Genomic DNA, 10,892 nt, shown 5'->3' on the forward strand with positions numbered 1-10,892 from the left:
TGAAAAAATAACGTGCCAATTAGTGCACTTGGATTATACCTCAATAAACTTGAAAAACATTTTCAAAAAATGAAAATAATTTTACAAAGGAAATTTAAACAAGAAATAAGGTTTTGCTTTCTTTTGATGGAGAGGGGTTGGTGAGCCAGGGTAGAGAGAGGAGGAAGAAGAGAGTGAAAGTACTCAAGAAGTACCATCAGCAACTACAAAAAAATAAAGAGTATTTCCCAATTGAGTTGAGGATCCTTCCAGTTCATCACCTGTGCCATTCTCTCTATAATCCAGTCCTTAAGAAGATATGCAATACTCTAGGGTGAGTGTTGTCTAGAGGAAATACAATAAAGGAGTTGAAACTTTCCAATTGAGTTAGGGAATCAACAAAAGCACAAAAGACTGCAGAAAGATTGAAGCAAGAAAACAGAACATGAGATAATCTAACAAAACATTAGACTTCCGGAAACCTCTCTCCACCCCAACACCCCCACTGACAAGTTGGATAGGACTTTCATCACACAAGGAAAGGGACTTTAAGCAATGTAGCTGGGTATTTCAAGGATGTTAGAAGCCCAGCTGACATATGAATTCCTCGGGGATGGGAAGGGACAGGAGTTACATCATTCCGAGTAAATGCCTCACACAGTGGCCTCTGACCCTTGCAACAGAGCTCTTATTTGAGACCTGGTCAGAGGGAGAGTGAGGGCTTAAGGTCATTGGCTTTTGTCCTCTTAATCAGCAGTTGCAAAGGTAAATGTTTGTTGGGGGAATGGGAGAGGTGCCTGGAAGTTCAGAAGAGAAAGCATTTGTCAGTTTTCAGTGTCGGCACCATGGGGCAGGCACAAGAGGTGGTGGTGGGCAAATTCCGAATCCATCCTTTCCCAGGGTGAAAGGCCATCTAGGACACATGTCCACTGTTGATGGTGTGTCTCCTGGACTTTCTCCACCACATTGACACAGTGACGTTCAGGACCCATCCAACTTGGCCAATGAGCAAATCTTGGTGCAAAGGCCACGGTCCATAGCCTGGTTAGACATTATTTAGACATTATTGATGGGGGAAGTGGGGTTGCTGTGCAGAGTGTGAGGGCTTGGGAGTTGGAGCATCATTCCCTCTTTCATCTCTCAAATCTCTGCCCAGGAAAGTCTGGAACTTCAGTCTTTCCAATTCAGAGTAGCTGGAGGACAGATGTGAGCCACCAAGCCCATATTCGCGCTGTGTGTTTGTGTGTGTGTGTGTGTGTGTGTGTGAGAGAGAGAGAGAGAGAGAGAGAGAGAGAGAGAGAGAGAGAGAGAGAGAGAGAGAGATTTGAAATCAGGGCCTCATACTTCATATGCAGATACTCTCTCAGTTGAGCTATGCTCTCAACTCCAGACTCTCTCTTTTGTTTTTTTTTAAGTTCTTTTATTCTCTTGTTGAATTTGAAGAGCTCTATGTATATTTTGGATAATAGTCCTTTATCAGATTTACCTTTGGTAAGTAGTTTCTTCCAGATTGTATGTTGTCTCTCATTCTCTTATTGGTGTCTCAACATAATACTGCAGAGCAAAGATTTTAGCTTAATGAAGTCTAGGGATCAATTTTTCTTTCATAGATCATGACTTTGATAATGTACCTAAAATGTCATCACAAACCCAAGGACATCTGGATTTTCCTCTGCCACTTTCATATTTTCACATTTTACATGTTTATGGGTAATTGAGGTTTTCTTTTTAAATAAATTGTGTAAATTCTATGTCTATTTCTTTTAAACTTTTGTGTTTATATGTTTACTTGTACTGTTCATGAGTTCTAGCATGAAAATGACTGTGTTTTCTCTATTATATCTCCTTTGCTCCTTTGTCAGTGATGAATTGACTAAGCTGGCTACAGAGACACATGTCTATAATCCTAGCATGTGAAAGGCTATGTCATAAAGATCATGAATCACGATGAGTTCAAAGCCAACACAGGCTATATATAGTGAGACACTTGTCAAAAGAAAATCAATGGACTGTACCTATGGGATATAGTTTATTTCTGGCTCTCAGTTTCATTAGCCTGTTTGTTGATTCTGGGGAGCCAGCTAGGGCCTCACTCACTTAGCTCTTCTCTTTGGGTCTTGAATTGGCTGCTTTGAAACTTTTGTCCCTACACATGAACTATAGACTATCAATATCTACAAAACAATTTGCTGGAGTTTTAACTAGAATTGTATTGAACCTATAGATCAAGTTTCAAAGCACTTGACAATAATGGGCCTTGACCATGATCATGAAATTATTTTCAATTTTTTGCTTATCATTGTTTTTCTTTTTGTTTTTACTTACTTTTTAGGGTTTTTAAAGTCAGCTTTATATTTTGTCTTGCATTCATCTTGCACGTTTCATTAGACTTATACCCAATTAATCTCTCAATATTAAATATGATAAAAATCTGTGGATATTTTATAGATGTTCTTTAACAAGTTGAAAAAGTTACCCTCTATTCCAAGTTGTTTTGTCAAGAACTATCCACATTTTTCAGTGTTTTTTCCTCAAATGAAAGCATAAGATTTTGGTCAAATGTCTTTTCTGCATCTACTGGCCTGACCATGTGATTTTTCTCCCTCAACTGATTATAATGTGATGCAGTGTTTTAACTGAATGCCAGTACTGAGGCCTCATGCTCTCACTTAGTTTTTTGGCTCTCCATCACCTGAGACACATTTCTACTTTCAGGGTTTTCTGGTTAATTAGTGATGAATCTTCAGGATATTTCTTCCCCAGCTGGCTTTGAAGTGTGATTCTCAGATCTCAACCTCCTGAATGGCCAGTATTAAAGGCATGAGCCATTGGTGCCTGGCTTCCGTTGATTTTTGAATGTTAAACCAAGTTTGTGTCCCTTGAAAATACCAGGTTATGGTATATAATTCTTTCTAGCCATTTACTGCATTTGATTTGTCAATGTTCTGTTGAAGATTTTTGCATCTATGTCCCAGAGAGATATTCTTTTATAGTTTTCTAACAATGTCTTTCTGTGGTGTTTCAATGAACTGAATGCTGGTCTCATAGAAGAGATTAATGAGCTCTTCTCTCTCCTCTTATCTTCTGGAATCATGTTTTCCTTCAGTCTTTGGTAGAATTCACCAGGGAACCCACCTGCACCTGGTGTTGTCATTTTGTAAAGGCATTCATTATCCATTCCAATTTTTTACTAGATCCAAGCCTACTTAAATTGCCTACTGTACACGTTTTCCAGACTTCTCCCCCCAAAGTGAATGGTTTCTTTAACCTGAATTAAAAAGCGCATTTCTATGAGGATAAACTGAATGAAGAAGATGAAAAATGTTTTCTCTATTTAGCTTCTCCTTGCCTATTTGCAGATGGGCTGACTTGTTTACCCAAGGATGTGATGGAGAAGCCTGCTTCTTCTCGCTGGGTCCCTGGGGACTAAAGAGGACAAACTCCCCAATGAGATGCTTAGCACCAGCCTCCCTGCCCCCGTCTGAACTTGATGCCAGCTAGAAACAGGAACCTCCATTCCCAATTTCCAGGGACCCCTAGAAGGCTTTGATATATTGTTTCATTTTCATGGCTGATAATTGAAGTCCTCCGTCATTTCCCTGACATGTTAATGTGTTTTCAACTGGCATCTAATTTCTTATGGTGTTTTTGGCTGGGGATCATTGTGGCACAACCCCAATAGAACGAGGGCTTCCTTTACATACCCAAATGAAGAGCATTTCCCATCAGAACATTGCATCACACACACCCCCCCCCGTGCAGAATTATGCTTATTACAGAAAATAATATTCATGAATCTTTAAAGATGATGTGATTCTCACCATTCCACTTAGGAAATGGTGCTCCCATTTGCTTTTATTCATTTCTTCTAAAAAGCAACAACTCTAGTGTGTTCCACAGGACAATTCATTCTTTCTTGTTTACTGATTTGAGGGACTATGAAATACTCATGCTGGTAGAGCCTATCTGCATGACTAGAAGCCTTCTCCTAGTACAGAACAATCCAGATGCAGGAGAGACAATTCTTCCTGTGGCATGACCAGAGCTTTCCCTTGGACCCGACAGTGCTGATAGTGGGGTGGGAGAGTCCTTCAAGCCGACCCACAACCAGAAGAAGTGGGCCTATGCTATAGCTGGGGTGGAGAGGATGGGGGAAGGCCCTCATGCATACAGGAAAGCAGGTAGACCTCACCTGTTCTGCCTCCCCTTCAAATTATCCTAATAGCAGCAAAACCCCAGTTCCCACTGTCAACACAATGACCTGTCCATCCTCACCATGCCCTTTTCTGGTTCCCCTCTTCTCTTTCCCATCTCAGTTGTCATTGTTCTTTCATAGCTATGTTCCTCCCAAATATAAAGTTGAATGCCTGTAGAGTCTGGTCTTTGACCCTCCACTGCCTCCCCTCCCACAGGAATAAGCAAAATAAGCAGGCATTGGTAGCTCACATCTGTAATCATAGCTACTTAGGAGGTTGAGCTCCAAAGGATCATACTTTGAGGCCAGCCTGAGCAGAAAAATCCCTCAAGACTCCATGTCCAAAATAACTAACAGAAGGCGAGGCTATAGGTATGCCTCAAGTAGTAGAGTACCAGCCAAGCAAGCAAGCTGAGTAACACAAGGTTCTGAGTTCAAACCTCAGTACCAACAAGAAAAAAAAAAAAGAGGAAGGGTTCCCATGGGATAGGATAGTACAGCATGTAAAGACCTCACCAGAAGCGGGCTCCCTGCTCAGTCTCCAAACATATTTCTTTTCATTATAACTTTTGTCATTCTGTTATAGTGGCAGAAAACTAAGGAAAAGGTGGATTTTTAATCCACCCTCTCCATCGCTGTCTTCAAACTCAAGCACTGAGACCATTTAATTTCAATGTGATGATTGATATTGTTAGAACCAGAGTGAATATTTTACTCTGTTTTCTGTTTGTCTCATCTGCTCATTCTTTTCTCTCTTTTTTCTGCCTACTTTAGGACTGTTTGCTTTTTTTTTTAGAACAGCTATTCTCAGAGATATAATTCACCTCCCTAAAATGTGTGGTTTGATGAGTTTTAACATCTATACAAAACTGTGGGGCAATCACCATGAAACAACATTTTGAGATGGAGTAGCTGGCTCACACCTACAAACCTAGCTACTCAGGAGGCTGAGATCAAGATCATAGTTCAAGTTCAGAGTCAGCCCAGCCAGAAAGGTCGGTGAGAATCCATTTCCAAAAACGTCAGCTAAAAAGCAGGGCTGGAGTCATGGCTCATATAACACAGCACCTGGTGAACAAGACAACCAAGTGAGTGTGTGGTCCTGAGTTCAAACACCAGTAAGGCAGAACATCAACAAAGTTTTTTATTTTTATTGTCAAGATGATGTACAGAGGGGTTACAGTTACATACTTAGGGTAGTGAATACATAGACATTTCTTGTCATACTTGTTACCCCCTTCCTCATTTTTCTCCCACGTTCCCTCCCTGAATTCACCCCCCTTGCTTTCATCTTTTTTTTTAACCTTCCCCATGACAGACATCATCATTCTAATCTACATTGCCTATGAACTCTATGATTATTAACAATAAAACAGGGCTGGGGATATAGCCTAGTGGCAAGAGTGCCTGCCTCGGATACACGAGGCCCTAGGTTCGATTCCCCAGCACCACATATACAGAAAAAACGGCCAGAAGCGGCGCTGTGGCTCACGTGGCAGAGTGCTAGCCTTGAGCGGGAAGAAGCCAGGGATAGTGCTCAGGCCCTGAGTCCAAGGCCCAGGACTGGCCAAAAAAAAAAATAAATAAAATAAAATAAAACAATTCCTTCCAGGTCAGGTAATATATACATTTCTTTCCTTTGCTTAGTGTAATCTGTTCCTTCTTTTTCTCTCATTTTCCCCTCCTCCCTGCTGCCCTTGAGTTGCTTAGTTTGCTCTCTTCAGTGTCCATTGCAGCTGTTGGGCCCCTTCTACTGTACTTTCCCCCATTTTCCACCCATCTGTGCCCTCCTCCCAGTTTCTTTCAGATGTGCACATATATACACCATATGTGAGGTAAAGAACATAGGGTCCTCTAACTACCCTAAAACTAATTGTGAAGAAGCCCTTCACTTCCTTATCTTTGGAGTTCTTTTCAGTCTAGATATTAATTTATGTACATATGAATTAGTGTTTGGGTTTTACTTTTTGGTGTCTTTCTCCCAAGACTGATCTTTTTTGGTCTTGCTGTGAGTTGTTATTTAGGGTCCTGTTTTCTTTTTCATGTCTCTTTGCTATTTATTTCTAACACCCACATATCAGGCAGACCATGTGCCATTTGACTCTGTTCTTGGCTTGTCTCACACAACATGATTTGTTCTAGTTCTGTCCATTTCCCTGTGAATGACAATCAAAAAAGTTTTGATCATTCCCAAAAGAAACTATGTGGGCTGGAAATGTGGCTTAGCAGAGTTCGATTTGTCAGCATCACATAAACAGGAAAAAAAACAACCTGGAAGTGGCACTATGGCTCAAGTGATGGAATGCTAGCCTTAAGCAAAAAGAAGCCAGGGACAGTGCTCAGGCCCTGAGTTCAAGCCCCAGGACTGGGAAAAAAAGAAAAAAGGAAACTCTATGTGCTTCAGCTACTTCCATCAGCTACATGCCTTGCATTAATCAAACACTAATCTACTTTCTGTCTGTAAATTTTCCTACCCTGGACATTTCATAGGAATGGAATGGAATGGAATGGAATGGAATGGAATGGAATGGAATGGAATGGATGAATGGAATTATACAACACAAATCTCTGTATGACTGAATCACTTTTTAAAATTGGTCCTGGGCCTTGAACTTAGGGCCTAGGTGCTCCCTGAACTTTTTTACTCAAGGCTAGCACTCTACCATTTGATCCACTTTCAGCCTTTTAATGGTTAATTGGAGATAGGAATCTCACCAACTTTCCTGCCCCAGCTAGCTTCAAACACAATCCTCAAATCTCAGCCTCTTGAGTAGCTAGAATTGCAGCTGTGAGCCACCAGCACCCAGCAAACCACATTTTTTTATCCATTCTTCAGCTGATGAACATTTAGGCTATTCTCTTCTTTTTTGGTTATTCCTAATAATGTTACTGTGAACATGCCTGTGCATATTTATATGTAAACACATGTTTCCTTTCTCCTGGGTTTATAACCTAGAAGTGACTTTCTAAACCATGAAGTATGTTTAAGCCCTTGAAAAACTGCTGGGCTCTTGCAAAGTGGCTACCTCATTTTACATCACACCCATTGTCCTAACCTTCCTGAGTCTATGTTTCTCTCTGTAACCATCCTGTTGGGTATGAAGTCACATTTCAGTAGGGATCTAATTTGTGAAGCATATTCCATGTGCTTCCTAGCTATCGGTGTATCTTATTTGGTGGACTTTTTTTATCATTTCATTTTTCTTCCTTGTGGCTTCTTGGCAGTCACTTTTTGTAGCATTATTTTAGGGGCTACAGTAAGCCCATGTCTGCCTTCAAGTAATGTTCTATTGCGTCATAAAAATACATCAAAATAAAGGAACTTTCCTAGACTTTACTTCCCACCTCCCAGTTCTCAGCTTTGGACTAGTATTTTCCCATTTCTGGTTCATCTGAACACTTGGTTCTTTGTAGTGCACTGGTGCCCATGGTCCCTTAGGGTGATAGGACTTGTCATGGGCAGCTAGATGGGGAACAATTAGTGACTGATCTTTCTATATCATTTCTGGACATAGCTGTCTGGTCCAGCTGTCTACCTAACCTGACGTTCAGGTAATGTCCAGAGAGCACTGAGCTCAAAGTCAGGGGAGAGGAAGGACCTCCAAAAGTGAGAGGGGCCCTAGGACTCCCTGATGATGCCTCAGCAGTTCCTAAGTCTCCTTCACACCCATGTCCACATTCCTAAGCATGCCTAGGCCTCAACTCAAGACTAAAGAAGTTATCAGTTATAGCCATGGAATCTCACTCAGACTGGGGTAACCCACAGTTGGAGAAACAGAGACTTGGGCTCAAATATAGTTGGCACTCTACCACTTGAGCCACACCTCCACTTCTGGCTTTTTGCTGCTTAATCCCATGTCAAGTGCATTATAGGCCACCAAAATGACCTCTTCCTTGACTGCGAGGCTGTAAAAGGCAGGATTGTGTCCTCCGAATGACATGGCTGTTGAAGGCCCCATCCCTGCTAGCTGTGTGTGAGACCTATTTGGAAATAGGGCTAAGCTGAGGTCACATGTGGCCCTGCTTGAATGTAACAGGCATCCTTGTGAGAAGAGGAAGGTGTGGCGGACACAGATGGGGAAGGCAGGACGGAGGCAGAGACTGGAGCAATGCTACCAAGAAGCCAGAAGAGATGAGAAAGGGTCTCTCCTCCCGGAAATGCTTTCTTGGGAGCCTAGCCTGTGAGCCTCCCAGCCTCCAGATTGGAAGGGGTTCCATTCCCACAACTCTACACTTCCCAGCCAGTGGCACTCGGTTATGGCTGCACTATAATAATAGCTGAGAGCATGCAGCCCCCGTGCCTGGACCACACCCACATTTCTGGGTGTGCTGCTATTGTTCTGGCTCCTGTGCTCCACGACAATAGCTGCTCATTCATCAGTGTCATAAGACAGATTGGGCATTGCCAAGATAAACCCACCAGTTGGGTGGCACCTTTCACTAAGTCCTATGGGTGAGATAAAGATCTGCAGGGAAATGGCAGTGCAGGGACTTCCCAGGTGACAGTGGTCCACTCAGATGCCTTCACACACCCAGAAGCTGCCAGAACAACCCTGCCTTATCTGCCTTCGTAACAGGAGGTACCACTTCACCCTCTCAGATAAGGAGACTCAACTTGATGGAATCTGACTCTGTGGCCTTAGTGACCTGCTGTAAACAGACAGATGAAAACAATCCTGTAACCCCGTGGGAGGCCAGCAGGAGATAACCCAGGCAGACACAGACCATTTGGGGGGAGGGGATAAAGTCCAGAGCCGGAAGCAGCAGGCAGAGGTAATCTGAGACTGCAGAGAGAAAGTGGCCGAAGGTGTCACCTGCACCACACATAGGGCTCACGAGGATGGCATATGTTTAGACCTGCCGAGCCAGCCGGCAGTGAACGGGAATCCTGACTGAGGGGCAGTGAGGATTAAGGAAAAGGAAAAATAAGGCAAGAGAAAAAAGACAAGAGACAAAGATGGGGTACGGGAGGTCTGCAGCCATAAGGTTGAAACTCAAGACTGCAGCCAAGTTTATTTTAACTCCCAACTTATATGCAGTTTTGGAACCAGGGAATAACATAGGGTTGTTAAAATTCAAGAACACAAAGAGGCTTTGAAGTTTACAACATTTGATTACAGTAAACACAGGACAAGGTTGATTAACATAGGAATCTACTCCAGCGGACATAGCAAGGTGCGGACATAGCAAAGCAATTCTGGATAGTGGCTGTGAACAAATGTCCTTGCATCTAGCATATCCTGGTGGTAACAGCCCAGCCAGAGGTGAGAATGAATTTAGCTCCAAGTTTGGCCCCTGACATTCTGGCGACATCGGCACAGCCAGAGGTCAGGATGAGCTTAGCTGCTAGCTCGGCTCCCGACATTTAGAAACTTTAATCTTTGGTGTTGTTGTTTAGAAGTATCATGGGATTTGAGCTCAGTATCTCACCTAGGCTGCATACCTAGTGCCAAGCCACATCTTCAGCTGTGTTCTGCACTGATTATTTTTTTTTTTTTTTTTTTTTTTTGGCCAGTCCTGGGCCTTGGACTCAGGGCCTGAGCACTGTCCCTGGCTTCTTTTTGCTCAAGGATAGCACTCTGCCACTTGAGCCACAGCGCCGCTTCTGGCCGTTTTCTGTATATGTGGTGCTGGGGAATCGAACCTAGGGCCTCGTGTATCCGAGGCAGGCACTCTTGCCACTAGGCTATATCCCCAGCCCTGCACTGATTATTTTTAAGATAGGGTTTTAAGGTCTTGCTTTCCACCAAGGCATGCAACCAAGCCACCCCCTGCCAGCTTCTAGGGTGCCTGTCATCTCTAGGGTCACAGGTATGCCACTGTCTTCCCGCTCCCTGTCTTGATCCTTCCAGTCTTGAAGTCAGTAACAAATCCAACAGGAAGCTCTCTGATGGGTCTGGCCCTAACTGACAAGGATTATTCTGAATCACTTAACAAACATTTACAAAGGTTCACCTGTGGGTCCCACCTCTGAGATTTCTGCTCAGGTGGGTGAGGCCCAGGGAGTGCTTCCCTAGGAACCTTGACAGTAAGGACAGATTCTCAGACACCTGCAGAACTGGAAAGATAATCCCATATGACACCTGCCTCCCTGGCCTTCTTCCCTACCTCTCAGAATGCCACATGTGGTTGAACCTCCTGATCCCAGCACATGAAGACACCTGGCTACTGATGGCTCACATCTGTAATCCTAGCTACTCAGGAGGCTGAAATCCAGAGAACTGCAGTTTGCAGCCTGCCCAGACAGAAAAGGCCACGTTTCCAGTTAACCAGCAAAAAGACAAGCTGAAGGCATGGCCCAAGTGGTAGAGTATCCACCAAGTGAATGAGAATTTAACCTGATGCCAGCACACATACGCAAACACATACTCTCTCTCTCTCTCTCTCTCTCTCTCTCTCTCTCTCTCTCTCTCTCTCTCTCTCTCTCTCTCTCTCTCTCTCTCTCTCTCTCTCTCTCTCTCTCTCTCTGACCTGGAATATCTAAAAAATTGGTATGTTGAAGGCAGCCATTATATTTGTGACATCTGTTATTTACAGCCTTTCCTCACCAACTATGAGACATAGACAAGTGATTTCATTATCAATATGTACAGGGCCTATAGTTCATTCATTAAACAACTCCACCTGTCATGCAGCAAATACTCACTGGGTGGTGTGAATGACAACAATTGTGAGAAATATAAAATGTGCCCATGTGACAGGGTGCCACGACCTGGGT

The sequence above is a fragment of the Perognathus longimembris genome, chromosome 2 (genome assembly GCF_023159225.1).
Source record: "Perognathus longimembris pacificus isolate PPM17 chromosome 2, ASM2315922v1, whole genome shotgun sequence".
NCBI classification, from domain to species: Eukaryota; Metazoa; Chordata; class Mammalia; order Rodentia; family Heteromyidae; genus Perognathus; species Perognathus longimembris.